The 24,179-nt window shown below is 37.8% G+C and overlaps 1 protein-coding gene across 3 annotated transcripts in view; it reads left to right on the plus strand.

The window, feature by feature from the left end:
- ZNF184 (zinc finger protein 184) overlaps positions 1 to 23,914 on the plus strand; it is a 73,463-nt gene extending 49,549 nt beyond the window's left edge. For 2 of the 3 annotated variants that reach the window (XM_082346874.1, XM_082346875.1), the window contains one exon: positions 17,573 to 23,914. The gene's annotated coding sequence lies outside the window, so the exon portion shown is untranslated. Of the gene's footprint in view, positions 1 to 1,336; positions 7,759 to 17,572 lie in introns of all 3 variants that reach the window. The other variant, XM_082346873.1, reaches the window with a different exon arrangement.
- Positions 23,915 to 24,179: the final 265 nt, after the last annotated feature.

Raw genomic sequence — 24,179 nt, forward strand, 5'->3', positions numbered from 1 at the left:
ATAGAGTCATATAATGTAACCTAATCAAGGGAATGACTACCCCACCATAGTCACAGGAGCTACGCACACTCAAAGGGAGGAGATTATACAGAGTTAATACCACAGGAGTGGAAATCTTGGAGCTATCTTAGAATTCTACTCAATGGAATATATGCAGAAGTGTCAGGTGGCAGCTTCTGGGAAACTTTCTGAAGAAATGGCTGATCTTTGCCCTTCTTTATCCCTTCTGTTCTCCTTATAATCTTGGAGTATGAGGTCAAGTTTATACATGACGGACAAACAAGATAGAAGAGCCTGGGTCCCTGACACTTTGGAATGCCATGATTGCCCTCACCACCTACCTAGACTCTTGTGTGGTCCATGGTTATAAAACCCCACTGTGTGCAAAACAGTGTCACCTTGAGATTGTAGAGAACAGATTGGGAGAATGTAGATGGCTGTGATGAGGAGAGACTGCCAGCCATGAAATTAGTCAGGAGACTCACATAATTTAGGCACGAAGACCTAGATTTTAAGCTCAGATGCCTTCCCACAGTTATTATACATATGCATGTTTCAAATGGGCTAGGGATTGGGGGAAAGAGAGCCTCCTTACCAAATAAAAAGAAACCCTGAAAATTTCTAAACTAATTAGCCAACTGTCTTCAAGCTTGAAACGTAGGTGGTCCTACAGAGCAGGAACAGATGCAGCATATCTCACTGTGCCTCACCACATTCCCCAGAATCCCCCAACAAAAGCCAGGTACCTGAAGGTGACATTGCTTTGCACATGGTGTACCACATAATTTTATACTAGGGGCATTTGTCACTCTTCAGGAAGCTTGCTACTTTCATTTAAAGAAAGTTTACTCAGATTGGGCTTTCCTGATTCTGGTATTGAAAACACCAGCAGGAGGTGATATTCTCACTCGACTGTAAAAAGTGAAATAAGTGCCCAAACATCTCTGAGTAATTGCTTTGCCTCCAGCTTTCCAGTATTCTCTCCCCCACCCCCCTACCCGCAACCCCAGTCATTTCCCTGCAAATACCATGACCATTTTCCTTTTTTCTGGTCCATCTGTCTAACTTCTGATGATGCTTCCCACCAGATCACCTCCCTTCCTTCTCTCACATTTTGAATTATGTATATAGATTGATGTGGCCCCCTTTCATACCATTCTTGTCCTATGTATATGTTTTTTCCTTCCTCATCCCTCTGTGATGTTAAATGCAAAGACATATTTCAGAGTGTAAGAGCCATATATATCTGTGGACATATTTTCATGATATCACTTCATCTTCACCAGTTTCCTGTCACTCAGCACAAGACACGTGCATTTAAAAAATTTTCTTTCAGGCTGAGAAAATAATCTGGAGACCAAAAAGCCTATTGAAAACCAGGATGTTTCTGAATAAGACCACCTTGGGAGCAATAATGAAAAGACCTACCAAAGATGGTCCCTGAAACCTAAACTTGAGAGAAGATGGAGAATGTAAAGAATAGGTTGGAGAGCCAAGAGGGAGACCAGAAGAGTATGGGATCAAATGTCAGTTGCCAGCAAGAAAATACTCAACAAAGAGAGGGGCCAGGCAAAAAGAAAATTTGCAAGAATATATCTTATTATACAACAAAAATTCCTATAGGAAAGAGACCATATAAGTGTGATATGACTGAAGATATTTTCAAACAGAATACGGAACTAATGAAACATAAAATGTGCAGTGTAGGGAAACAATACAAATGTAAGGAATGTGGGAAAACTTTCAGTTACTATTCTTTTCTTAGTAATCATCCAAAGAGTCACCCTTATCTTCTCATTTTGGAGAGAAATCTTCTGAATGTAATAGTTGGAAAATCTTCAGTGAGAATGTAACCTTTACTCAGCATGAGAAAATCCACAGTGGAGAGAAACCCTTCAAATGCAATGACTGTGTGAAAACTTTCAGCAGGAGTTCTCTTATTAAACATCACAGAGTGACTCCTCTGGTGGGCCAGTGGTGAAGAATCTGCCTTACAATGCAGGGGATGCAGGTTCCATCCCTGGTCAGGGAACTAAGATCCTACATGCCCCAGGGCAACTAAGCCTGTGTGCCACAACTACTGAGCTCGCGCGCCTCAACTAGGTCCCACATGCCGCAAACTACTGAGCCCATGCGCTCTGGAACCTGCGTGCCACAACTACAGAGCCCTTGTGCCCTGGAGCCTGCGTGCCACAACTAGAGAAGAGAAAACCCGTACACCACAACTAAGGAGAAGCCCACGCACTGCAACGAAAGATCCCTCATGCCACAACTAAGACCCAACACAGCCAAAAATAAATAAAATAAATAATAAATAAATCTTAAAAAAAAAAACCCACACACACATCAGAGAACTCACACTGGTGAGAAACCCTATGAACATAATGAGTGTGGGAAGTCCTTCAGCCAGAGCTCATCATTTATTAAACATAAAAGAATACACACTGGAGAGAAACCCTCTGAGTACAAAGTTACAATGAAAGAAAGCCTTCTGAAATTGGTCAGCTCTTATTCAGCATCACAAATACACACTGGAGAGAAACCATATGAATGTAATGAGTGTGGGAAAGGCTTTGGCCAAAGATCATCCCTGACTCATTATCAGAGGACTCATAATGGAGAAAACGTCTTTAAATGTGTTGACTGTGAGAAGGCTTGCAGAGACCACTCTGCTCTCAGAAGTCACTACAGAACTCACATGGAGAGAACCCGTGCAGGTGTAATGCATGTGAGAGAGCCTTCAGCCAGAGTTCACACCTTACCATACATCAAGTAATCCACACCAGAGAGAAGCCTTATGAATGTAATGAACGTGGGAAGGCCTTTAGCCAGAGTGCAAAACTTGCCAAACATCAGAAAACTCACACTGGAGAGAGACTCTGTAAATGTAACCAGTGTGGGAAAGCCTTCAGCCAGAGTTCACACCTTACCACACGTCAGATAATACATACTGGAGAGAAACCCTATGAATGTGGTAAATGTGGTAGTCTTTAGCCAGAATGCAAGTCTCACCAAACACCAAAAGAATGCTCACTGGAGAAAGACCCTGTGCATGTAGTGAGTGTGAAAAGCCTTCAGCCAGAGTTTAGTTCTTTTAAGCATCTGCCAACTCACACTGCCTAGAAATTTCGTGAATGTGATGAGTACTAATGACTTCTGGTAAATATCAGTCACCACCAGATATCAAAGATTTTAACATAAGGAAAGTTTATGTAAGATTTGACATTTCATGAAAGGTCAGCAAGTTAATATTCTGAGCAAGAGAGCACTAAATAAATTTTGTGAGTTACTGTACTTGAGGACAGGTATTGTGTGGTTCTGATATTCCCTAGCAGCTTTTTCTTAGGGCTTTGTACAGTGACTCTGTAGTAAATGCTTGTATCGTTAATAGATTTTTGGTCAGATTTGTTGTACTCCCATCCTCAGAAACTTTTTTAGGCTTTTAGAAATAGGAATGCCCCAACTGGAAATAAAATCACCCAAATAAAATTGAGAAACTGCTTTTAATTAGGAAGAGCATCTCAAATTCTGTATCTACAGTTTCTATTCAGAGAAGCCAGGAATCCAGGTATCTATCACATGGGTCTTCTCCACCATAACAGAGACAATACCAGAGGACCTGCAGGAGCAAGAGGATACCTTTTAAATAGCTGATCCCTTTAACAGAGCAATTCCATCACTATGCTTCTCTTTACCTTCTCATCCCCAACACCACGAGGTTTTATCTAAGGAAAGACGCATGGACAGAGAGTGATTTTCAAGATTTATTTCACAAAAATAGATTCTACAGGATGTAAGCATGTACTCTTTGAAGTCTATCTTCTCCCCTTTGAACATACCAGTGAGCAAGTAGAAGATTGGGAAAGATAAAGATACTAAATCTCCAAGCCTATTTCTTATTACTTTGCACTTGGTTTACAATGTCATTTTAAGAGATTCGGCCTTAGGTAGAAAGGTAAGATGATAATAAATCAGATTTCCCCTGAAATACCCACAACATAGAAGAATAAAACCAGAAATCACCTAAACATGATGGAACTGGGAGACTTGGTTTACTCCTTCTGTTCCTTCACAGAACTGCTCTGCTTCCTCCTTAAACTTTATTTCTATTTAGTTTTAGTTGACTGTTAATCAGTGTAAGTTCAAATACAACTTAAAATATACTCTAGATTGTATGGCACTGCAACCATTACAATACAGCCAAACACTGACAACAGAAATAGCTTCAATATATTGTACAAAAATTATTTCTCTAAATCTTTAGGTCAATATTCAGTGATAATAAGTGGAAAATACAACTTAAACTTCAATTAACTTCAATTTAAGCTATCCATTGATGGGTTAATGACATTGTGGTTATTTTGATACGGTTCTAACAACTGGTATTTTGGGCGGTTTGAGTATGTAAAAGTCAATAATGCTGGTTTTCATTTGCAAAATCTGTTAGTTAACAAATCCAAGAGACATAACTTCAAATAAAGTACTATATAAAATTTTCATTATAGAATCTATGATTCAACTGTATTTTTAATTTAAAAAATTCTGATTTCATATATTTAATGGGAAATTGTTAAAATGTTATATGCAGGGATACTGACTGCAAAGGGGCACTAGGAAACTTTCTGTAGAGAGAGATGGGGGTGGTGATTACCCAAGTGTATACATTTGTCAAGTCATTTACCTGTATACTTAAAAATTATACACCAACAAATACTTGAAAAAATTTTAATAGCCCATTCAATAATTCCTGTTGTTTCTCTTTCAGATAATATATTTTTTCTTTAAGATCTGTAACATTCTTAAAAAGTTTGTAAAACTGGGTCTTTATTTAAATTTGCAAATCTACAGGATCCAGATTCAAGTTCAGCAGCATCCATTTCTTTTTCTCTCTACACACACGTCACATGCACACATATATGTATATACATATTTCCATCTCTTGCTGCATCATTGAATATCATAAAATTTAATCATGCCTATTTTATTTTGACAATGATTTTCTAGTTTTTAATTTTCCCTGATAGGATTGCTTGTATTTTTCTTATTTTGCTTTATTTGAATGTCCATGGCAGTTTTTATTGGGGTCCTAGATACTTAATTATGAGTTCCATTTGACTCTCTCTTAACTGTTCCCAATTTCCTTGAGATGCTCCTTGTGTCATTTGCCAGGCTGTGTTCTCAGCAACATTACATTACTAACTCGTTTAATCTTCACAACCACCTTAGGAACCACTAAAGAACAATCTTCAAAATGTACTGCGGGAGAACGCCATAGCTTGTGAGGATCTCAAATTCTGTCCATTCTTAATCAAAAGATATGAGAGACTTGTTTAGATATAAGAATCTAGAAACGTAGAGAGCCAGTCCCCTAAATCCACTGATGGTGGTTTTCTCAGGCTTGTCCATTTAGGAAGGAACTGAAGACATTTTAAGTGATGCAGACACAACACTTATTCAGCACCAGACACTGTGCTTTTCTGTGCATTACTGATTTCTCACAATAACCGATATGCTTCTCAGTGCGAGGCCCCTTAACATTCATCACTGCTAGAATGAACAACAAAAAACATCAAGGCCATACCTTACCAAGGGATGGCACCTAATTTATTTTCCATTTTAAATATGAAGGTATTGGATCTCAGAGATATTGTCATGGATAAATAGTATACAGCAGTCTATACAAAATCAGGCAGATGAGCTAGATTGTACGCACAAACATACATATCCAGAAAGTACAGTGACATAGAGTAGGAAAAGAACTGGACTGGGATTAGATAAGGACTCTAATCGTAGTTTTGCCATTTGCTATTTGTGAAACGTTAAGCAAGTAACATCTTGGGGCTGTTTCTTTGCATTTGGAAAGTAGTTGGGCACAAAACACAGCAATTAAGAATATGAGTTCTTGTAGCCAAACCATATGGGTGACCTTGGGTGAGTTACTTAGCCTCTCTGAATCTGTTTCCTCATCTGTAATCTGTAAAATGAGGAAACAGATTACATAAATCATTAATTATTTGATTACAGTGTGCCAGTCTCTGAGCTTATGTTTTGAAGTAAAATGTGTTAAAACACATCTGATAAGGACTACCAGAGATAAACTTATAGTCCAACAAAATTATATTTATTCACTTGCTACCACAAGGTCACCAGCAGAACCATGGAGCATCTCACAAAGGATGAACCAGGGTTATTGTAGCATTTTAATAGGCTCATTGCAAGGCAGGTTTGGATTAAAAAAATGGACTCCGGGTCTTCTCTCTTTAGAAATCTCAAAGTTATGGTGAATGTGATATGTTGTGTCTGAAAATGCTGTATCTGAAGCTCTGTACCTGGTTTGGAAATAGAGATTGTTTTTCTTTCAAAGAGGGCTCTGATCTTCCAGGCAAGAGTGAGACGTTCATTTTTCCTGATAGGATGTCAAATAGTTTAACAGTCTGTGATTTTAGCAAACAACATTTCTCAGTATTTTTTTTTTAAGTGGGAGTAGCAAGACAAAGATGGGGATGTCGTTGATAAGAAAGCAGTATTTAAAGAGGATCATTATGACACTACAGCTGCAGTATGATTTGGGGGAAAGATTGTTTGCTATTAACTTTGCAGCAGGCTTTATCAATGTCATCTGAGTCTGGTTAATGGCAGGGCTGATTTTTGCTTTTTCAAATGAGATAATACATATAAAGTGTAAGAGTGCCTGGCACACAGTATGTGCTTAATAATCACTGGCTATTGTTATTATAAAATAAAGGAGGCTGCTTTTCCTATGACACTATAATTTTTAATTAGTGGTTTAATGTAAGTCGTAAAAAGATAATAGGAATCTGCCTTTGTCCTTTGCTTACTAGAGAACAGTGAATGCTGTGATTTGGAAGAACTTTGTTTCATGCAAATTATTCACGTAAATCCCAGTCATCGTGGAGGTGTCACATAAATCAGGACCATACTGGGAAAACACCAGGCCAGCGATGCTCTCCAGTGGCCACGCCTAGTTCTGCCCATTTAGGATCACAGGGGTCGAATCTAGCCACGCCCCTGCCCCTGAAACAGAGCAGCCGCAGACTTGCTGGGAAATGTATTCCTTGGAGGGAGAACGGGTTCAAGGGACGGCTAGAGGCGCGCAAGCGTAGTTCTGGGACCGGGGAACACTGTCAGTGCTCCCCGCTGCGAGCTGTCTGGGGTTCCCCTAGCTCGGGACAAGTGGGTCAAGCCTCGCAGAGTCTGAAGCTTCGCTGGGGGTAGGCCTTGCTCTTTCAGAAGAAGTGGGGGCAGAGGTTCACCTTTTTACCTGTGGCTGTCGCTAACCCTTGAAGGGCCCCGGGGGAAACCAGGACGCTCCCTCTGGGCCATCGGACTTGTGGTGTGTCTCCGCGGAAACTCGAGCCAGCTCGTGGGCCGTGCAAGATCGGGGTTTCAGGAGCCCCGGGGTTGCGACGGATTCTGGGCATTGGAGCCTGGCGCTAAGGGGACCGTCCAGAGAGTGACAGCAGCTGGCGGGCGCTGGTGATAAAATACTAGGCCCTGCCTGGCCTCCAGATGTCAGAAATAGGTAGGTGCGCTAGAGGGAGGGGCAGAGGCGAATTCTCTAAGAGCCTCAAACTGGATAAGAGAAAGCCCCCTAGCCCGGACCAGGGACTCGTCTGGTGGAGGCCCAGGGTCACTAAGGAAACAGAACCAACGATAATACAGAGAACAGAGCCTTCGTGATGTCACAGCAGCCAGAGCACTGCAAGGTGGAGGCGACGACTTTGCATTAAAAGAGAGGTAAGAAATCAATGAGATCGAGTGTGAGAGTGATCTGGAGACTGGATTTGAGGAAAGATAGCTTTCCTTTTCCTCACCTTGATGGGTGAGAGGAGAACACGGGGGCAGGAGCTTTGTGTGAGAAGGTGGGAAGAAAACTTCCGGGCCTTTGTGGTGGGGTCTGTATGAGAGGGGATGCTTGAAGCCTCGACCAAAATAAAATCACTCCTTGTGTTGCCTCAAGTGACCCCATTTTTCCACGCCAGTCTTTTATCCATCATGGCACAGAGAAAACGGCCTGGTTTAGTTAGTTTTGTAATTATCATACAGTAAAATCGTTCTGAGAGGGGCGCACGGTTCTAACATAAATATAGGTTCCTGTAACCACCACCACAATCAGGAGCAGTTTCACTCCAAACCCTTCCTTGTGCTCTCGCTTATTTTCACACTCTTCCTCCACCATTAACCCCTGCAAGTCACTGATTATTCACCATCTCTGTAGTTTTATCTTTTCCAGAATGTCTTGAGTGGAATCATACATTACGTAACATTTTGAGACTGGCTTCCGTCATTCAGCACAATGCCTTTGAGGTTCATCCATCTTGTGTATGTCAGTTCCTTATTGTTGCTCAGTAATATTCCGCTGAATAGATATACCACAGTTTTTTGTTTTTTTTATAATCCATTCACCTGTTGATGGACATTTGAATTTTTCCAGTTTTTGGTAATTATGAATGATGCTGCCCTAAGTGTTCATGTACAGGTTTTTGTATGAAAATAGTTTTCATTAAGCCTGGTGTTTGAAGGCAAACAAGTCTGAATTTGAATCCTAGCTTTGAGACTTATTGACTGTGTGGTGACTTTGCACAAGTTACTTAACTTTGATGAGTACCTTCATCAGGGTGTTGTGAGGTTAAATGATGCAATATATGTCAGTGGCTCTCAACTCTTTCAGACTGAACAGTCCCTTTTTATAAAAAATATTTTGTAATGCTTTCATTTCTATCCTGAAATAAAGTTTATTAAATAGTAAAATTAACCTACATACTTTTAAAAGCTATATAATGCTCCAACTCTAAAATAGAGGAGAAATAAAAAAGGAACACACTGCATCTCAGGCTGATAAAATATCCAAATGTTAGTAAAATTCAGAAAAAGTACCTTGATTTAGACTGTAGTTACCTTTATACAAAAATCATTGTATATTAGCACTGGAAAAACAAACACAAAACTCTGTAGTCGTGTGTAAAAAAGAGTTAGGTTCTAGGCTCTACTAATTGTCAACAGATTTACACCCATGTGAATGTCCTGCAGGACATTTGAAAATTGTATGGGACTATTCTATGCTGAAGGGCATCTAACATCCTGGCTCTTACACATTAAATGCTAGTAGGCGCCCTTTCCTCCAGTCATTATAAGGACCAGTTCCTGCTCATTGAGATCCTGAATTATGTGAAATATTCAGTATATTTACTAGCTCATGGCAGCTGCAAGCAGCAACGCTCTGAACCTCCAAGAGGAAAGTCTCATTGCTCGGTAATTTGGGGACTGGCTCAACAGTTTCACCTTCTTCTAAACCAGTGCTTCTCAAACTTGAGTGTGCATCAGAATCACCTGGAGGATTTGTTAAAACACAGATTACTAAGACCGTTGCCAGTTTTTATTCAGTAGGTCTGGGGTGGGACTTAAGAATTTGCATTTCTGGCAAGTTCCAAAGTGATTTCCAGACTGCTGGTCTAGGGACCACATTTTGAGAAGCAGTGTTCCACACCTCTCCCTTCAAATGTTCAAATTTAGTGGGCCTTTAAAATTTGTTAATCTTGCTTAATCCCTACAAAATTCTGTAAAACAAGGGGAGCAGATACTGTTAACCCTATTATTTTGTTACTGAAGAAACTAAGACTCAAATTGACTTGCTTAATACTTTTACAGCATTTTACTCAGATATTAGAATCCAGGGTCCTTTATCCCCAGCTGAGTGTTTTTTTCCATTAAATAACACTGCCTATGATAATAAAGCCAGTAAGTCCTATACTGTAAGAATTTAACAAGCAAGTTCTCCCATATCCTTGAAGAATAAGGGAGATGGCATTCCAGTCGTCCCTCGGTATCCACAAGGGATTGGTTCCAGGACCCCCGTGTATACCAAAATCTTGGTATGCTCAAGTCTCTTCTGTAAAATTGTTCAGTACAGTTGGCCATCAGTAACTGTGGGTTCTGCACGCATGGATTAAACCAACCTCAGATCCCGGGGGCTGGCTGTATTTTACACCACATAATGATCCATTCCTCATTTCTTACACTCTCCTAGCTTACTACTCTCTCCAGGTACACTGGCCTCCCATTCTTCCCATAGCATCCTGAAGTTATTCCCACCTCAGGATTCTGATGTAGAGATCTTGTACTTGCTGTTCTCTGTGTCTGTCCTCAGATATCTTCATGGCTCACTCCCTCTTTTTACTCAGGTCTGATCAAATGTTTCCTCCCATAAAAATTTTCCTTGGCCATCCTATCTACAATAAAGATCCTCTTTATTCCTTATCCCCTTACCTTACTCTTTTGATAGCATTTTTCACTACCTGAGCTTGTATATGTATCTTTATCTATATATGTATGTATGTATCTATCTGTCTATGCTGCCCCTTTTTTTGTGTGTGAATATAAGTTTTCAGTTCATTTGAGTAAATATCAAGGAGCACAATTGCTGGATCATACGGTAAGAGTATGTTTAGTTTTGTAAGAAACTGTCAAACTGTCTTCCAAAGTGGCTGTACGTTTTGCATTCCCACCAGCAGTGAATGGAGTTTCTATTACTCCACATCTTCCCCAGAATTTGTTTTTCTAAGTGTTCCAGATTTTGGCCATTCTGGTAGATGTGTAGTGTTATCTATGTGTTTTAATTTGCATTTCCCTGATGACATATCATGGTGGAACTTTTTTCATATGCTTATTTGCCATTCGTGTATCTTTGGGGAGGTGTCTGTTAAAATCTTGGGTCCATTTTTTTTAACAGAGTTGTTTTCTTATTGCTGAGTTCTGAGTTCTTTGTATATTTTGGATAACAATCTTTTATTAGATGTGTCTTTTGCAAATATTTTCTTATAGTCTGTGGCTTGTCTTCTAATTCTCTTGATATTGTCTTTTGCAGAGCAGACGTTTTTAATTTTAATGAAGTCCAGCTTAATAATTATTTCTTTCATGGATCATTTTGTATCTAAAAAGGCATCATCATACCCAATGTTATCTAGGTTTTCTCCGATGTTACCTCATAAGAGTTTTATAGTTTTGTATTTTACATTTGTGTCTATGATCCATTCTGAGTTTTTGTGAAGGATGTAAAGTCTGTGTCTAGGTTAATTTTTTTTTCATGTGGCTATCCAGTTGTTCCAGTGCTATTTGTTGAGAATTCATCTCTGCTCCACTGTGTTGCATTTGCTCCTTTGTCAAAGATCAGTTGACTATATTTATGTGGGTCTATTTCTGGGCTCTTTATTCTGTTCCATCGATCTATTTGTCTATTCTTTTACCAATTATTTTACCATGCTGTCTTGATTACTGTAGTTCTATAGTAAGTCTTGAAGTTGGGTATTGTCAATCCTCCAACTTAGTTCTTCACTTTCAATATTGTGTTGGCTATTCTGGGTCTTGTCCCTTTCCATATAAGCTTTAGAATCAGTTTGTTTATATTCATAATATAAGTTGGGATTTTGATTAGGATTGCACTGAATCTATAAATCAAGTTGAAAAGAACTGACATCTTGACAATACTGAGTCTTCTTATCCATGATTATGGTATATCTCTCCATTTATTTATTTCTTTGATTTCATTCACCAAAATTTTGTAGTTTTCCTCATACAGGTCTTATATATATTTTGTTAGATTTATACCTAAGTATTTTATTCTTTTCAGTGCTAATATAAATGGTATTGTGTTTTTAATTTCAAACTCCACTTGCTCATTGTTTGTATATAGGAAAGCAATTGGCTTTTGTGTATGAACTTTGTATCTTGCAATCCTGCTATAATCTCTTGAGTTCTAAGAGTTTTTGTTGATTCTTTTGGATTTTTTACAAAGATGATCATGTTATCTGTGAATGAAGACAGTTTTATTTCTTCTTTTCCAGTCTGTATACCGTTATTTCCTTTTCTTGTCTTATCGCATTAACAAAGACTTCTAGTACATTTTTGAAAAAGAGAGGTGAGAGTGGACATCCTGGCCTTGTAACTCATCATAGTGGAAAAGCTTCAAGCCTCTCACTATTAAGTATGATGTTAGCTGAAGATTTTTAAAAAATAGTCTTATCAAGTTGAGAAGGTTCCCCTCCATTCCTAGTTTACTGAGAGTTTTTATCATGAATGTTGTTGGATTTTTTTCAAGTGCTTTTTCTGCATATATTGATGTGATCATATAATTTCTCTTATTTAGTCTGTTGATGTAATGGATGACATTAATTGAAACTAGCCTCACATACCTACTTTCTAAGCATTCTAAGTGCTTTACATATTAACGTATTTACATATTTGTTACATATTAATTTATCTAATCCTTGTGATAAGCCTGAGTTGTAGGACTTGTTATTGTCCCTAAAATATGGGCTTTTTATTTAGTTGTGTTTTGATTTTTGGATGAAAGTAATAAAGAAGTTTCAAATAAAAGATTGGACAGATATAAATAAAAAGGAAGTTAAGCTGCAAGTTAATTTCAAAATAGACTTTAGGTGGGGGGAGGAGGGGTTCCCTGGTGGCCTAGTGGTTAGGATTCTAGGCTTTCATTGCCATTCCCCAAGTTCAATCCCTGGTCAGGGAACTGAGATCCCGCAAGCTGCCCAGTGCCGGGGAAAATATATATATATATCTATATATCTATAATATATAAAATTATTAAAAATGTAAGATATATTGACAAGCATGCAATGATCATATGCCTTTCATACTACTGGACAAAATCAAACAAGCAAAAAATAAAGATGAGGAATGTCTGGATAATTCATTAAAGTTGATTTTGTACCTCTACAAATGGAAAATACATTTTCTACTATAAAGTCCAGTAAAAATTATGAAGTTAATCATGTATATTAGGCAACCAAGAAAACCCTAAAAAAGTTGCAGATTTTCAAGTTCAGTTATCTGAATCTCATCCTCATTTTAGTCTTAGCCTCTTTATTTATGTACTTCCATCTACTGTGCATCCTTTCTTTTATACCAATCCTCATGGCAGGTATTTACAGAGTTCCACAGGATAACACACAAAAGAACATTGTTTATGCTAATAGTTATATATTTAGTTGAATTATTTGTAATATTCATAATCTTGATATAAAATTTCCTTTAAAATGCAAGTAATTTTTGAAGCAAGTCAATTAATATTAAAAGTGGTTGTTAATGTTGCTCTTTTAATGATCACACAATCACTTCTTGACTATAATTTGTGTTTATCTTTCACCACTGTGTTGCAAATATGCTTATGAAGGGCATTTCTCCTTTTCTTTCAGAAAGAATCTGATTATCTTTTCCTAGCCCTCTTTTATCTTCTCAGATAAAATTGATTGAGTTCACTGTCCTTTATGAAACCATCTTTTCATGCTGTGCGTGACAGTGTAAAGCTCTGACTCACCTAAATTTCCATCTACTCCATGGGTTCCTTCATGGTTTCTGAAGGAAACTGAAGGAACTGAACTATAAACTGAAATTTGTTTCAGTTTACAGGTTGAATATCCCTCTTAGCATTTATGCCTGTAATTATTTTAAAAGGAGATACTCACTATCAAATATTATTCTTCCAAGTATTAGGATGGTGGCTTTATCTCAACTCTTGCTTTAAGTAGTTTCTAGGGCTTAGTTTAAAAAAAAAAAAGTGGACAGACTAATTTTTAAAAACTGCTATCATTGTGGCATTCTCATTAAAAAAACCACCAAACGTTCCTCATGCATATTCTATATGTCAGATACTGTGTTAGGAATTGACGATTCAAAGGTTAAAGACTTTAGTTTATGATCTCCAGAAGCTCAAAGTCTAGTAAAAAAGACTGATGAGTTCTGTGATGGAGAATATGCTGACACAACATGGGGACCAGTCGTGAAGAAGGTGGACTCTCTCACCCAGCTGACTGGGTTGGATCCTGGCTGTGCCACTAACTAGCTCTGTAGCCTTGAGCAAATGTCTAATCTCTCTAAACCAGCACTGATCAATAGAAATATAATACAAGCCACATATATAATTTAAATTTTTCTAGTAGGTTTTTTGTTTTTGTTTTTGTTTTTGATGCGCCACACGGCATATGAGATCTTAGTTTCCTGACCAGGAATTGAACCTGCACCCCCTGCATTGGAAGCAGAGAGTCTTAACCACTGGACAACCAGGGAAGTCCCTCTAGTAGTATATTTTAAAAAGTAATGAGAAACAGGTAAAATTAATTGTAATAAGTTTTATGCCCCATTTAATCATTCATAAATTGGGGATAAAAATAGCTTCTATCTCATGGAGTTCTAATGAGGAATAAGTGATTAAATACATGTATTTAGAACAATGATGGTTTTAAGCATGATAAGCACTCATTAAATGTTAGCTATTTTTTTAAATTTTTTATTTATTTATTTATTTTTGGCTGTGTTGGATCTTCGTTTCTGTGCGAGGGCTTTCTCCACTTCCGGCGAGCGGGGGGGCACTCTTCATCGAGGTGCGAGGGCCTCTCACTGTCGCGGCCTCTCTTGTTGCGGAGCACAGGCTCCAGACGCGCAGGCTCAGTAGTCGTGGCTCACGGGCCCAGTTGCTCCGCGGCATGTGGGATCTTCCCAGACCAGGGCTCGAACCCGTGTCCCCTGCATTGGCAGGCAAACTCTCAACCACTGCGCCACCAGGGAAGCCCTAGCTATTATTATTTTTAAGAATAATTGTTTTATTATTATAGAGGCTATGAGAATATAGATAAGGAGCCTAGAATATAGATAAGGTAATGTTAGAATTGAATCCTGAAGAATGAACAGGATTAGCAATTAGCTTAGCAAAGAGTAGGTGGTGGGAGGAAAGTTCTAGATTAAAAGATCAGTATGTGCAGGGAAACATAAATGTGATGAACACTAGGAAGTAAAAACAGTATGGTTAGAATATAAGGCATGTGGGAGTGACAAATGATGATGCTGGATTGGTAAGTGGGTCAAATCATTAAGGACCTTTATCTCAAAGGTATGAAAGAAATTTAAGTGTTTGGTCAGAATTTTTTGTATTTGAAAGGTCACAGTATCAGTGGTATTAAGGATTAGAAAGGGTCCAGATGAGAGGGCTTCACCTGATATCACACAAGTAGTCTGTAGAAAGCTGGGATTAAAACTAAGGATTTTCTGAGTCTTTAGTCTATATCATTTCTATTACACAAGGCTGCTTCCTAGGGCAGTAGAGATAAAGAGCTTGGATTCTGGAGTTGTGGCTTATGTGTAACTTGGAGCAAGTGACTCAGTACTCTGAACCTCCATTAAAATAGAGATTCTATTATTCACTTCATAGTTTTTTTAGGAGAATTAACTATGTTAATATTGTGAGTCAGCTTGGCATAAACTTAATAAATATTAGCTGTACAACCAAAAAAGTAATCAGTTTCCTTTCTTCCAAAACATGAAACAGTAACTCAAGAGAGAACATATGCACACGTGAGATAATAGATAAACAATATAAGGCGCTGCATTTAAGCACTAAAGTTAGAAGTTAAGGGAGGATGGGAGGGAGATGCAAGAGGGAGGAGATATGGGGATATATGTATATGTATAGCTGATTCACTTTGTTATACAGCAGCAACTAACACACCATTGTAAAGCAATTATACTCCAATAAAGATGTTAAAAAATAAATTAGAAGTTAAAATAGTACAGTAAATACTGTGGGAGATCAGGAAAACTGGAGAGTTAGGAATGTCATGAAACTACTGTAATAAGTGGGGCTCTAAAGTATGGTCAAGAATTAGATGGGCAAAACAAAAAAAGAAGGACTTTTTGGACAGGAGAAGCAATAATAAACTAGTTACAAGGAAGAAATAATGTTGAAGTTAGGAATACAGTTAATAAAATCATTAATTCCTCATGTTTAATGCTTGCTTTTTATATGTCCGGATCTAGGGGTCACACTGAAAACAGATGTTTAAGTGAAAATCTACATACTGAAAAGGGAAGCCCTCCCTCCACAAATTCTTCCTTTCACTTGACTCACTTGACTCAGAACATGGGCCATCAAGCTTCTACATCCCACCCCCTTGTAACGGAGCAGGACCCTATGGGGACTTCCCCAAACAGACCTGCCCCCACCCCATGTCCTTTGCCTACCTCTTGTTTGTAGAAAAACTTCAGCTTCCTAGGCCTCCTCCAAGTTCCAGAAAGTAAATTTAATCAAAGAAGTGAGAAATGCAGAAAGGAAGGAAAACAGTCAAGCAGGACAAAATAATAATAGTTTAGCCATTAAAAAAGTCAAGGACATTTAGTTCATCCTTAAGGGCTATAGATAATATTCTGAGCCATGTCCTTTGAGCTGGTTTGAAGATACTGAACCCTACCCCGTCCCAGGTGGAAGAAGTTAATTGTATGCTGCCCACAAGCACGTAGACCCAGTCCATTTGGAACCAGAAGGTTGATGATGTTGACTCCCGATTACCTCACCACCAACCAATCAGAAGAATGTCCACAAGCTGATCACACACCCCACAAACCCCTCTCCCTCGCCTTGTCTTTAAAAACCTTCCCTGAAAGCCAAGACATCTGGGAGTTCAGGCCTTTAGAGCTCTAGCTACCTGGACTCCTTGCTTGGCGCCCTGCAATAAACGCTGCACTTTCCCTTCACCACAACCCGATGTCAGTAAATTGACTTTACTGCGCACAGGCAGGTGGACCCAAGTTTGGTTGGTAACACACTTTCCAAGTAGAAGGTTGAAGTATTTCATTATAGGGAAACTGATCAGCCCAAAATAAAACACTATAGGTGCCAACATTTGGGGATGCTCTAACAAAACAGCCAGGTCCCTGCCCAGTAATCCTGCAGTGAAACCAATTATTCATCATGTCCTTACACACAAACACTTAACTTTCAATCAACATATTAGTACTCACTCTCAAGTATGAACCCATAGTGAAGGCCTACTAGATATGCTGACATATAATCCCTCTTTTGTCCTCTGGGCTTAATGTTTCTTGCCTTTCTATCCTTGACTGAGAATAAAAACAATGTAGGTTTGTCATTGGAAAGCCCTAAGAATTACTTTCCACCTCAAAAGAATAAATTTCCCCCATTTTAGTCTTTCTTTTTCCCTTTAGACCTAGTTTCTGCTCTTCTTACCTCAAAGGTAAAGCAATAACATTAGCAGTTTTTCAAAAAAGAGAGATTAGGTAAAAGCAGTGCTTTATGCAAGTCAAAAATCCAAATCTAATAGGAAAGTTTATTTGAAATACATTTAAATACCTCTTAATAGCTTTTAAGATAATAGTTTAAAGGTTGCTTATATAGTTTTCTCACAGGAGACTCCCTAAAAGACCATCTCTCTTTGATAACAGTTTTCCTTTCTTAACCCATGCTCATCTTCATATTTTTCTAAGTTCTGTAATTTAGCCTTTTCCCTAATCACGCTTCTCACCTGACAGGCCATTTGCTTTATTCTGTTTGATTACATTATTCTTGAATTAGACCCTTTCACACCACTAGCTTTTCCATCTCATCCTTCCTTAGTTTAGCACACCATATTTATATTCCCAATATGGAATGTTCTCAGTATTTTCAGTTTCATTATGTTGTTTCCAATATAGCAGCTTTTTTTCTCCTAGCATCAGACTCATAGTAAATTTGTATTTTTATGTCTTATAGATGGGAAGTCTAAACCTAGAGTCAAGAAATCAACAATAGGCCAGTAGGACATTCTCAAAGAAGGTTCATCCCAAGGAATAAAGATGGAAGAAATTACAAAGAGAAATTTTATATTGGGAGAAACCTGGAAATCTGGAATCAGCACTTAAACGAGAAGAGATATCTGGGAAAAGATTTAGTCACCTTCATGAAAATTTCTGCCAAAGAAAGTGATATAGAATCTAATGAATTTGGGGAAAGTTTCAGTGAAAAATCAATACTTGTTTCAGAGCAGAGTGATACTATAGAAGAGCATTGCCATGAATGTGGTACACATGGAAAAATGTTCAAACAAAACTCAGATTTAATTATACAAAGTAAATGTGTTGTAAAGAAACCTTATAAATATAGTGAATGTGGGAAAACCTTCGGAGACCACACTACTCTCATTCAACATCAAACAAGTCATACTGGAGAACGACCTTATAAATGTAATGAATGTGAAAAGAGATTTAACCAGAGTTCCCATTTAACAAACCATGAGAAGACTCATACTGGAGAAAAGCCCTACAAATGCAATGAATGTGGGAAGACCTTCAGTTATTGCTCAGTCCTTATTCAACATCAGAGAATTCATAGTGGAGAAAGACCTTACGAGTGTACTGAATGTGGCAAGACATTCAGTCATAGTACATAACTTACTCAGCATCAAAGAATTCATACTAGTGAGAAACCATATAAATGTCTTGAATGTGGAAAGGCTTTTAGCCGGAGCACACATCTTACTCTACAACAAAGAATTCATACTGGAGAGAAACCTTATGAGTGCAACGAATGCGGTAAAACCTTTAGTCAGAGTGCACATCTTACTCAACATCAAAGAATTCATATAGGAGAAAAGCCCTATGAATGTAACAAATGTGGGAAAGCCTTCAGTGATCACTCAGCTCTTACTCAACATCATATTGTCCATACTGGAGAGAAACTTTTTGAATGTAATGACTGTGGGAAAGCTTTCAGTTACTGTTCAGACCTCATTCAACATCAGAGAATGCATAGTGGAGAGAAACCATACAAATGCAATGAATGTGGGAATGCCTTTAGTGATTGTTCAGCCCTTATTCAGCATCAAAGGACTCACACTGGAGAGAAACCTTATGAGTGTAATGAATGTGGGAAAACCTTTGGTAACTACTCAGCTCTTATTCGACATCAAAGAACTCACACTGGAGAGAAACCATATGAATGTAAGGAATGTGGGAAAGCCTTCAGCGGAAGTACATACCTTACTCAACATCAGAGAAGTCATAGAGGAGAGAAACCATATAAATGTAATGAATGTGGGAAAACTTTTACCCAGAGTTCATTCCTTACACAACACTGAGGGTTCATACTGGAGAAAAACCTTACAAATGTGATGAATGTGGCAAAGCTTTTAGTGACCGCTCAGGGCATATTCAGCATCAGAGAACCCACACTGGAGAGAAGTGCTGTGAGTGTAACGATTGTGGGAAAGCTTTCAGTTTCTGTTCAGCCCTTATTCAGCACAAGAGAATTCATACTGGAGAGAAGCCCTTTAAATGCAATGACTGTGGAAAAGCCTTCAGTCAGAGTACAAACCTCACAAATCACCAGAAAACTCATACCATTGAAAAATCTTATAAATGCAATGAATGTGGAAAAGCTGTTAGTTACTGTTCAGGCCTTATTCAACATCAGATCATTCATACTGGAGTGAAACCTTATGAATGCAATAAATGTGGCAAAGCCTTCAGCCAGAAGGCAAACCTTAAAAAACATCAGAACATTCATACTAAAGAAAAACTCTACAAATGTAATGAATGTGGGAAAGCCTTAAGCCAGAGCACATATCTTACAAAACACCAGAAAATTCGTAGTGGAGAGAAGGCAAATATACATACTGAGTGTAGGAAAACCTTTAGACAAAACTCTTCTTTTTTTCAACATGAAAAGCTTCACACTGGAGAGAAATCCTCTGAATGCCTTGGGAACTTGGCTAGTATGGAGACCTTCCCCAGGGAAACAGAAAGAGGATCCTGAAAACTGTCAACTTCAGGACTTCCCTGGTGGTGCAGTGGTTAAGAATCCGCCCGCCAATGCAGGGGACACAGGTTCGATCCCTGGTCCAGGAAGATCCTATATGCCACGGAGCAGCTAAGCCTGTGCGCCACAACTACTGAGCCTGTGCTCTAGAGCTTGTGAGCCACAACTACTGAGCCCATGTGCCACAACTACTGAAGCCCGCACACCTAGAGCCTGTGCTCCACAGCAAGATAAGCCACTGCAATGAGAAGCCCATGCACCACAACAAATAGTAACCCCCACTCACCGCAACTAGAGAAAGCCCAAGCACAGCAACGAAGACCCAACACAGCCAAAAACAAAACAAACAAGCAAGCAAACAAAAAACCTGTCAACTTCCTAGAGTGACCACATAGTTTAGTGGAAAGAGCACATGTCTGGGTTTTGGAAGTCCTGGATTCTAATCTCAGCTCTATTACTAACTAGGTCTATTTGTTATTTTGAGGTTAAGTTGCTTTACCTCTTTAAACTTTGGTTTACTCACCTGAAAATTTGGAAGGCCTGATTAATTTATATTTAAGGTCCACATTTATTGTTTTTATTACTAATGCAGGCTTCTGTAGATGTGGTTCTTAAATTGTGACTTATTTACTCTACATCAAGTGTGATTCAATGAAGATATAGACCACATGCCATATATGCTATATATTACCCTTGTATTTTTTCTCCAAAATGCAACATATTATGAATATTGAAGAATATTGAGATAAAATAGTATAAATTCCAGGATTTATTGCAGTAGGAACATTGGGATCTTTTCTTAAGGATATGATGTTGGATAAAACCCTGGCAAAGAATGAATCGAACTGTTGGTATATAAAGCTAGCTTTCAGGACTTCCCTGGTAGTGCAGTGGTTAAGAATATGCCTGCCAATGCAGGGGACACAGGTTCAATCCCTGGTCTGGGAAGTTCCCACATGCCGCAGAGCAACTAAGCCTGTGCGCCACAACTACTGAGCCTGTGCTCTAGACCCTGAGAGCCACGACTGCTGAAGCCCGCACACCTAGAGCCCGTGCTCTGAAACAAGAGAAGCCACTGCAAAGAGAAGCCCACGCACCACAATGAAGAGTAACCCCCACTCGCCACAACTAGAGAAAGCCTGCGTGTAGCAGCGAAGACCCAACATAGCCAAAAATAAATAAATACATTTATTTAAAAAATAATAAAATGAAGCTAGTTTTCCTAGAATTTATTCAAACTTAATCTTGCAATGTAACTTTCTCAACTTTCTCTACTAAATTGAGTATTGTTGCCATCATCTCCCAGATGAAAAGGAACTAGAAACATGTCTTGGGCAGATTACCAAGAAAAGATGAAATTGGGAACTTCATTTGTTATTTACACACCTAAATATGTAAGGGCCATCTGAATGAGAATAAATTTTGAGTTTCAGAACATCTAGAAAAGTCCGTTGGTCTGTTGTCTGACTTCTTCCTGTGGTTATAGAGACAATGGCCTGAAAATATGAAGATTTACCTCAGAATCCTGTGATTTTAAATTCACTACCTAGGGACAGAAAAAAATCCACTTATGGAACTTATCCAATACATGGTTTTGGAGAGTAGTCCAGACTTTCAAAGTCTGGTGTTTGTTTTGGTGTCCAAGAAAACTGTTCACACATAAGCATAAACTGTAATGGACTTGTTACACAAGCTTTGGGAAAACCTGGACTTAAGGCAGCAGTGTTTAAGCTTTTCTGAATTTATGTATCCTTTTAAGAACCTATGAAAGTCGCAGACTTTCTCACCAGAAAAATGCATGACATGTTCACACAATTTTGTAAGCAGTTACAAAACAAAGTTAATAGTACTACAAATACATATACACTATACTAACAACAATTTGAAAGTGTAATGGAAAAGAGATTTTATTCACAATAGCTATAGAAACAAAAAATATTTAGGAATAAATTTAGTAAGAAATAGGCAAAACCAAAAAGAATTTGAGCAGTCTGCACATTCTCTTGAGAAATAGCTCATTTGAGGGAATTGGTATGGAAAATGGTTAAGGGCACCAATTTCTCAACCTATCAGTTGTGTAACCTATCAGTTGTGTAACTTTTGGTCAGAGAATATAACCTCTCAGAGTTAGTTCCTTCATCTGTAAAATAATGACAAGGTTACCTGTCAAGAGTTACCTTAGGGATTAAATGAGACGATATATAAATGTGCCAGACACTTTGTGGGAAGTTTACTATTGTAATTATATAACATATATAATATTATATGTTATTAATTATATAATATAATAACATACTGTAATATAGAGTATATAATATACTACAATATACCATAATAGTTATTACAGTAAGCTATTATAGTATATTGTACATATTATATAATAACTTATGTGAACTATTTTATTATGCTGTGACCTCAATGATGGCATAAATTATAAATTATTTAGTCAGTCAAAAAATGGTAGGCTCAGAAGGAGTAGGAGATATCCTTTCTATTGAACAATAATAATAGTACCTAATGGCCCTGAAACCAAAATTGACTGGAAATGTAACTTGCCGAAGGACATTTTTTAAAGTCAGGTTTATTGGGGTATACTTGAATCAATAATTTAAAATCTTCCCAAAAAAAGGCTCTAGACACTGATAGATTTACCAGTGGATTCTGCCAAACAGTAAATAAAGAACTGTTCCATGCTTCCAGAGAGTAAGAGAGTCTGCTCTTCCCAACTCATTCTGTGTCTAGCATAGCCTTGATACAAAAGTCTGACAAGGACAATATTTAGAAAGGAAAATTCCAAGCCAGTCTCATTCATGATCATAGATGCAAAACTCTTGAACAAAATATTGACCCACTGTCTATCCATGTAAGTGTGAAAGATAATACAGCACTACCGAGTTGGATTTATCCAAAGAATGAAAGTTGGCTGAAGATTATAGAATCAATCGACATTAATTCATCCCACTGAAAGATCAAAGAAGGGAATTCCCTGGTGGTCCAGTGGTTAGGACTCCACACTTCCATTGCAGGCGGCTCAGGTTCGATCCCTAGTAGGGGAACTAGGATCCTACAAGCTGCACAGCTGAAAAAAAAAAAAAAAAAAGGAATATTAACATTATTTTAAAAAATCAAAGGAGAAACACATATGATCATCTCAATGGATGCAGAAAAGGTTTTGGTAAAATTCAACATACATTCACCAATAATAATACTTCTAAGCAAACTAAAAATAGAGAAGAACTTCTTTTGTTTGAAAAAGAACATGTATAAAAAGCCAAGGGCAGCATCACACTTATGGTGAAATTGTGAAAGCTATCTCAGCTATCTCAGAGTAGTAAGACCACTACCACTCAATGCTGTACTGTAGGTCCTAGCCAGTGCTGCAAAGCAAGACAAACAAAAGAGAGAATTGTAATGAAGAAATAAAATTCTTATTATTTAGAGTTATTACTACAGTATGCAGAAAATTTTAAATCCTCATAAATAATTAAAATCAGTAAGAGATTTAGCAAGATTTCTGGATACAAAATAAATTGTTTTTCTATGAATTCTAACATTGAACTTAAAATGGCATTAATATCAAATACAAAGGAATAAATTTAAGAAACAATGTAAAATTCTTCATAGGAAAAATAAAACTCTATTGAGTGGCATTAAATAAGACCTAAATAACTGAAGTTACATATTATGTTTATGGATTGTAAAATGATACAATATTGTAAAAATATTTGCTCTTCTAAAATTGATTAACAGATTAATGTAATTCCAGTTAAAATCTCAACATTTTGTTGAATTTAATAAGATCTTTCTAAATATTTGGGAATGAAAAGAGCCAAGAACAGCTAAAAGAGTCAAGAAAAAGGAAGAAGAAGAGAAAGAGGAGGAAGGGGACACTTTCTCATCCATACCCGAAAACTTCCTTTAAAGCCTTATCAACGCAGAGTGGTATTGGTGCAAGGATAGACAAATGGACCAGTGGAACATAAAAAAAAGGGCACATCTGGTATGTAATAAATAGGACCCTGTAGAAGAGTAAGGAAAGGAAGGACTTTTCAATAAATTGTGCTGGCATAATTAGATCTCTATATGGAAAGTATACACCATACATAAAAATTAATTCAGCTGCATTAATTAATTTGCTGAAATGTAAAAGGCAAAAGTATAAAGCATTTAGAAGAGAATATTTCAAAATCCCTGAGGACTTTGGGATAGGATAGGGTTTCTAAAGGAATAAGACACAACAGCACTAAACATAAGGGGAAATTTGATAAATTTAAGTGAAATGAAGAACTCTGTTCATCCCCCCAAAAAAACTATAAAATAATGAAACACAGAATGGGAGAAGATATTTCCAATATAAATAACAAACAGGAGTAGCATGAAAATATGGTATAAAGAACTTTTACGAGTCCATTACTCTATGAAGTCTATGACTTCTTGAGAGAGTGAGCCAGGCAGAAGATGTTTGTCTTTTATTTAGCTTGAGATGTCAAACACAGCGTCACTTCGGCTTCATTCTGTTTCCTAGAAGTGAGTCACTAAGCCCAGCCCATAGTCAAGGAGAAGG

This window comes from Balaenoptera borealis, assembly GCF_965194805.1.
Source record: "Balaenoptera borealis genome assembly, chromosome: 12".
In the NCBI taxonomy this organism is placed as follows: Eukaryota; Metazoa; Chordata; class Mammalia; order Artiodactyla; family Balaenopteridae; genus Balaenoptera; species Balaenoptera borealis.